We start from the raw sequence: 8,120 nt of genomic DNA on the forward strand, positions 1-8,120 counted from the left end.
TCATCTTACCCTGTCTGTGTTTTCCCCACATTTTCTCTAAACCACTGCGGTGTCTACCGTGATACGAATGTTGTTGTTGATGTTTTCACTTCGTCGGAAACAACCGTATCTTCTTCATTAAAACCCTTTTGACTCTTACTTTTTAACAGGTTCTTTAAAATGAAAGCGTCTCTGCCGTAAGCATCGAAACTCTGACGTCTCACACAGCCACAGGGGCGGCTAGAACTAGATCGCTCGGTTCCCCTTCGGGCGATCTGTTGCACAAGAGGGAGGCATATTTTCAGGTGCACTGCCGTCCTTATCTCACACGACCATACACTGACTTTATGACCACCAACGAGGATGGATGCAAAGATGCGCACGATCCTGCTAAGAAGACAAAAAGAAAAAAAAAATCAGTCAGATGTCTGCCACTACCCCGCACGGAAGATGACCCTGCGCAGTGTAAGCCCGTCTGTTTATCGTACAGTTTCTTCCAGGCGTGCAGTGAGGATGGAAAATGTAGGCTGTGTGTACACAGCACTGAAACATGAAGGCGGTCTTCAGCTGCAACTCCCGTGACAGTGAAGGTGTCAGGTTAAAGATGATATGAATCCGTTAAATGTAATGGACCTTTACTCGCCGCTCTTATTTTTCTAACCTCAGACAGCCCGTTACCCTCTGAGGTTTGGGGCAGTTCTGCAGAGGCTGGGCAATGAATCACTCGGCTGAGTCAGAAGTGAAGGTGAAAGTAGCGCGACGCTGCCGTATCAGAGCTCCTTAGGACGAGAGCTGGGCGGGATAGTCGGGTAAGCAGCAGGTCGCAGCCTGCGCGGAGGACGAACGACACATTTGGTCAGTTAGGTTAAAGGGCTTTTTTTATGTTGAATGATTTCAATGATTCTCACAAGGAAATTCCAACGAGTCCACAAAAAAAACAAGACCAAGTGCCTACAGCCACAGCTGCAGCTCTGCAAGGTTGCACTTTCACAGAGTGGCACTTAGAGTTAAATGCTAGCGTCAGCAGGCTAACATGCCGTTACTACGCCAACATATTGACGTTTAGCCGGCTTTGTGTTCTCAGCTTAGTGTGTTAGCGTTCTAATATTTGCTAGGTAGCATTAATAACAAAGTACAGCCGGGGCTGAAGGGGATGTCATTAGTTTTGCAGGTATTTGGTCATAAACCAAGCACAGAACGAATAAAAATGTCGATCTGACGATGACGCTGGATGAAGAGCTTAGGGGTCACCAAAGTTATTACCCATCATCCTGAAGAAAACGTGAATGTCTGGACAAAATTCTGAGGCAATCCATCCAATGGTTGTTGAGACATTTCACTCCAATCCGCAAATGTCAACCTGCTGCTGGTGCCAGAGGAAAAGTTTGAGGGGTTCACCTGTCACCTGATGATCCATAGACAGTTCATCCTCTGTGGACCACAAATGTCTGTACAAAAAGTCACAGCAATCAGTCCAGTAGTAGGTACAATATTAATTAAGCCACCCTATTTCCCGCACTGGCACTGAACAAAACCGGATATCTTAAGACTGCTGTCTTAAGATATTGCTACGCTATTCATACCAAACCAAGAGGCTTCAGATGAGTCCTTCTGAGACTGACTGACTGATTTCGATCTGAACTTGGTGAAACAGTCACACGTGTATTTCCGGGGGAGTAACTATCATAACACCAAAACTAATTATCTAACTTTTTATACAGCTGACAAAAGGAGCTCGTACACACTTCTTTTCCCCTTTGAAAGGTTAAGGCCTTAAAATGAGTCTTTCTCTTGAGAAACCTGAATTTCAGGTTTCAGGACTCCTCCCATTTTCTATTGAATATATACTGAAGCTCTCACATCACAAGATTAATACACACACACACACACACACACACACACACACACACACACACACACACACACACACACACACACACACAGAAGCAGTCCTGAAGCCATGTGTGCCAGTACGTGTTATGAAAATACAAGTTGTCTTTATGTGTCCATGTGAGAAATATATTAAATTTTTGGGCTTATAATAATGATAATATGACATTTTCTCATTTTTGGCCTTTTATTGGGTTTTTATGAAATAGCTGTAGAGTTAAACAGTTTCTAGTTACATCATTCACCTCCCATTCCACATTCATTTTCAGTGCATTTAAATAGGTTAAACCGCAGGCAATGTCAACCTGAGGAGACAACTTTTTGGCGAAACAGTGAATACTGAGAGCGGGAAGTAGCAGCTTCAGTGTAACAGTGCCGGTGTTTGTGTGGGTCTGCAAAGGCCAGCAGGTTAGTTCAGCTTCATATTAGATGCTGCTTCAAGGTGCATAGTTCAGCGACTAACATGAAGAGGGAGGGGACCACATTGCAGTTACTTGCCTGCAGGAGGAAGGCTGCACGTTGGAGATTTTAGCACAGTTGAGTAAGAAGAAAACACTCGTATCTCTACATTCCCATCGTCCGCTGCTCTGGGGACGCCAACACACACACCCGAGAAAGGGAGAGAGAGAGAGCGAGAGAGAGAGGGGGAGAGAGACTAGTGCAGTTGAAAGTTCGATACTAACGGACTTTACACTGGTACGTAGTGCCTCCAGGAAACAGCCGTATGTCCACACTCTAAATCCGACAGTGACAAACGCTCTCGCCTTCTCCCAACCGCTCGGCGTTGATATGTCTACAAACTAACTGTCAGCCATATGAATGAAAGCATTACAACCCTAAACGGTGTTAAAAGCTCACTTGAGCGCTGTGTGACATGGTTTAGCTTCAAGCTGAGCGGGTGGCGACTGACCATGGCCGTGTGCGCTCGTTGCCGGGACCGCTCGGTACTACAAACCCCCGCAAACTCGGCAAACTCAACTTGACTCGGTTGATGCCGATACCAGCTCTCGTGCTCACTCGCTGCCCTCGACACCTCCGAACCGCAGCCTGATACGCCGAACAAGGCCCAAGAGGCCGCTTGAGAGCCTTGGGCCTCGCCGGATTTATACACGTACCTGAGTCAGACGGCAGACTCTGGTTTTATTGGCCTGTGGATGTTACTCCTGATTCCTGCTTCATGTGGACTTAGCTGAGACTCGCTGATGCAGTTTGGTTAAGTTACACGACTTAAGTTCCTGTTAGTCTTGATAATTTTTTGGATTTAAATACGTCTATAGTCTCCTACTACTGTCATAATACAACTTATATACGAGTTGGCAGAGTTTCGTTTGACTGTAAAAATACACACATATTATCCTTTCACATTTATCACAGTATCGTCAGCAAATAATCACTTGATTTCTTAAGTTATCGTTTTTACGCAGCCGTCGGCTTAATACTTTGGGAGGATACCGAAGCACATTGTTTTACTTCCACTCGATACCAGCGTGTCATGATCGTGTGTCCTGCACTCTTGTGGCCTGAAAAGGCGCACAACACCAAAAACTGGGTAACCTCGAAATACGTTTAAACGGCTACACCCGAAGTAGGGGCTACATCTGAGGGGGAAAAAAAAAAGCTGGAAATGTGAGGAGACGAGTGGCTCGGTGAATTATAGAAGAAAAATCTAAATAAAGTCATGTAATCTCATCTGAGGAATGGAAATGGAAGAGACAGACTCAGAAATGTAAAAGTACAGATGTTCCAACTGTTTTTTCAACTGTAAATGTACAGCGCTGTCTCCTAGAAATTACATTTACATACTACCAAATGGTTTTGCCAAATTGATTGATTTATTTATTAATTGGACAAAAAATGCTCCAAGGATTATGCGCAATGCTTTTTCCAGTCTACGAATTCCTGTGGTCAGTGTGTCCTGCATTCCTCATGTGGTCAGCTTTAGGCAACGCCGTCACTTTGGTTAGGGCCAGGACAGGGGAGTTTGTGGTTTGGTTGAATGCTGAAAAAGTAAGCACGGCCTGTCCCATTTAACCACTGACTTTTTGTTTCATAATTTGACCAAGGTAACGACCCTTCCCAAACCGAGTTGCCTCGCCCCAAAAACATTGAACTTGCTGATATTAGGGCAGCGAATCAAATGCGTTTCCAGATATCAGATATCCAGTATGAACATTCTACAGCTTCGGAGATACATTTATTAATTCTGTATAATGTTGATAAAAAATCTGTTTGAGGGCAAGTTTTTCAAAATGTTCTGTTGCAAACTAGTAGTATATACAGTAAATGTAATTGTTAGGAGACAGAGCTGACTACAAATGGTGTCCTTAAGTAATAACGTCGTCCCCTAAACATTTTTTTCTACCATTTGAAATTCAAACATCCATTTGCAAAGCTCCATTTCCACACTATAGTGCTATTAATTTCATTGTGGGTTGATAAATTAGTTATGATTAGTTAAAAAAATCATTAGCTGAAAAACATTTTTAGATTTGTTTAAAGTTGTTTCATGGAGGCAGTAACGAGCATTTTACAGACTGCGATCAGCGGCCTGTGTTTTCCGCTGCAGTCTGTGAAGGAAAGAGGCTTCTTTTTCTAAATCAGGAAATTAACGATCAATGGATCAGTCCCAACGGATCAGCCGTCTTTATGAAATGTTAGGACCCATCCAATTAGGAAAACACTGCAGCTCTGCAGCTTGTCGTCCTCTTACACAGACTACAACATTTCCCAGATGAGCTAATGGTTTCAGCACTTTGACAAAAAACCCAAATCTTTTTAATATGTAAATGATTTGCGCGCATGGGATACTTACGGGTCTGTAAAAATCCCTGAGGGAGCGTGTAAAAGAGGGTGAGATTTGGGTTTTAGGGAGTTTTGTTAGGCATCATTAAAGAGGAAAACTGTTTGCAAAGTTACAGTAAAATGAGATTATTTCTCAAGGCTAAAAAGGATACGCATGAGTGAGACCACGCCTAAATTCCAAAAAGCAATAATGACAAAATGACTGCAATATTTGGTACCTCCTCCGGTTTTTGGTTGTGTAAGATGGGCCGGAATTAAGTTTTTAGGCGTGAAAAAGTTACCACTCCCGGATTTAATGTACTCTACTGTCGCATTGTGTATTCAGCTGTGCTCATTATAAGTTTCCCATGCATGATTTTTGGATTGTACTCAAAGATTTTGAACATTATCCTTTAAATCAAGTCAATCATGTCTCGATGCTCCCTTTACAAGTAGTATATTAAAAGCTGCAATGGTGATCTTTAACAATGCACTACTGACTCTCAAACACAACATGCTGTGTCTTAAAACAAGACGTAAATCGTCACCTTTGCACTACTGTCTGTGAAAATACAGGAGGGGACTTTGACCCGTCTGAAACTTGGTCTCTTGGTCCTTTTCACCATGGAGGTCACTTGACAAGTCCAACGGGAGTAAGCTGGTTACAGTCTCATGTGTACCTTTTTTCGCTACAGCTTAAAAACATGCTGATCTGCATTATCAGCAGAAATAGTCTAAACACTGACAGATTCAAAGTCTTTATCTTGGAGGTTTAAGTGAATAAAATGTCTGATTTTCCAATTTTTTTTTTTACAAATGTGCCTCTGTTGGCTTATGTCAGGTTACTCCTAATTTCTTATTAACCGCACGTCCTGAAGATGAAGGTGGAGGTAGAATTGCATCGCGGGAATCGTTGAGTTAATTTCTTTCGTAAAATAAAGGAGAAATTGACGGATTAGTTGTATTTTGATTAGTTCAACACCTTCCTTAAGTATCAAAATGTTGTGTAAAAAATTTGCAAAAATTTTCATCATATCAAAGCACCCCAGTGTTACATATGACTAATGTACACTGGTTACCAGTCATTCCAGTTACCACTGGTTCTTGGGAGACTTTGCGAGATGCTAAATCTAGAGGCTGTTACTCGAATTCAGGCGCAGGGTACAGACTGGGAGTCAGAGCATTTAGACCCCTAACCCTCACTGTAACCTCCGACCCTGAGGTCACTCACTTGCGTAGCGGTAGTAGAAGTCATTCTCGTAGTCAGAATGACTGGAGTTGGTCTTCTCGTGCCACTTCCTTGCATCCGTCTCATTGTCGTACTGTACCAGCACACCGAAGAGGATGATGAGGATGATCTCCAGGATGAAGCAGGTGATCGGCAGCTTCAGCCGCATGTTGGTTGCCGCGTCTGTCATGTTTATCTTCCCGGTGAGACGAGGAGCAGAGGCTTAGCGAGGCTCAGTGGAGTTGGGGTTGAGAGGGAATAAAGATCCAGCACAGAAAGTTAGACACACTCTGTCTCTCTGACACACACCCAGGGGTGTCCTCAGTGCAGAGACAGGAGAGTGGTGAGTGTGTGTGTGTGTGTGTGTGTGTGTGTATGTGTGTGGGGGGGGGTTGGAAGAGGAAGCTCATAGACAGACACAAAGGCTGTCTTACGTGTGCGTTTTTGTTCTGCTGGGTCACACCTACCGGACCTGCCTCCTCCACAAATAAGGCAGGGGCCCCTTTAGCTCCACCTCTCTGCCACTGTACCTTTTTAAGGCGGTGAGAAGTGCTTGGGCTCACCTCAGAAACCTCGGCGTCTGTGTTGGATAACGGGAGTTTAGCTCGCAGGCTCAGATGCGTGCCAGGAAGTTTGCTGCGTCAAACCTCTGTGTGTAATTGCTCCATTAGTCACCATTTTGGCAGCGTTCGCTCTGTCATAGCCGGAGTGCCAACCTCTTCTGTTCTGCTCTGTTCGTTACCTGCTCATAAAGACACTGCTATCGGAACAATTCCCGCACGTCAAGCACAAAAACCTGTCAGTCCGAATAAAGGCAAAAAGCGTTCCTTCATCTCTAAACTAAACCAGACCACACGCTGCTGAGGAGGGTGCGTTCCGAGGCTACATTTTTATTTATACATTTCTATGAGGTTTTCTTGCTTCCAGAGCAGAACCTGGAAGTTACTTTTTCACTTTGGCTCTCTATAAGAGGGTCAGATTTGGTTTGTGTCCATAAAGAAGAAAAAGACGTAGCCATGCAGGTGAAGTTGTCAGCGGGTGAAGATGCGAGGAAGCTAGTTCCGGGCTGAGACTCAAACTTCTAGCATGGTACGAAGATGAGCGACTCTTCCTCCCTTTCTGCGGCTGTGGGCTGAGTTCATTTGGATGACCCAGAGGTGAGGTGGAACCAATCTGTGCCTGAGGCGTGGCGTGCGCTGATGTTTATAAAACTGTTGGTGCTCGTGGAAGTTACCTCGCAAAACTGTCTCAATGAATGTTTTCTACCATTTTCTTCTCAGAGGACACAAAATCATCCACCATTTTCGAAAAGGGACTCTGACGGTCACCTAACAACAGTGCCCTCACAGCTTAAACCACTTGAACACCAGGCACATTTTGACCTTTTACCTCCCATGTTGAAAGTACGACCTTGTGAGCTCCATTTGAAGGCCGCATCATGGCCACAGCATCGGCTACGATCCCCGCTGCGACAGGGTCGGCCATGTGAGGACTAGTAAAAATCTGTCCCTCAAGAACCCCCTGCTCTTGATCAATAGTTAAAGCTAGAGTATTGAACTCGTCTCTAATATCTTTTAGTTGAAACATGCTCCAAAACGTATCTTAATGTGGAGAGGTGCTGTCAGAGGCTCCTGTGACCCAGACTCCCTGGAGAGCCTGGCAGCAGTGCGCGAGCCTCTCCCTCACCAACCAATCGGAGAAGGCCCACAGGAAGCGCCTCTCAGCTGGCATGGCCAGACCGGCTCCGCAGACGGTTGGTAGGACGGATTCAGCCCTGGCATCAGTCTTTTCAGGGGGTTTTGTTGATCATGAGGAAAAGACCAAAATAACGGCGGCGGTATCCTTCACGCTTTATTTGCTGGTCTCCGTGAACTGTTTACGCAGCTCCCTATGAAATCACAACAGCGTAGACCATTTACTGCGCCTTTCACAGTCACAATAGAGAAAGCATGCGGGCGTGGCGGTGCCTTTGAGGAGAGCACGCAGAGGATTAGGAGCAGGCTGTGACATTGTAGACATTATGGGCTCAGTGACTATAGTACGGGCCGGGGGTGGGGTACGGCTAAGGGATACTTCTGTGCGCCTCCTCCTCCTCCTCCTCCTCTTCCCGCTCCTCCTGTGAAGCTTGATAAGAGATGTCACTCACACCCGTATCAGCGTCCTCCATCAGCGGAGACTGCCTTCCCTGCAGAGAGGTGAACGAACTGGCAGGAATGTTGTTATGATTTCGGGGAATTTGAAC

The sequence above is a fragment of the Xiphias gladius genome, chromosome 22 (assembly GCF_016859285.1).
Source record: "Xiphias gladius isolate SHS-SW01 ecotype Sanya breed wild chromosome 22, ASM1685928v1, whole genome shotgun sequence".
Classification (NCBI taxonomy): domain Eukaryota; kingdom Metazoa; phylum Chordata; class Actinopteri; order Istiophoriformes; family Xiphiidae; genus Xiphias; species Xiphias gladius.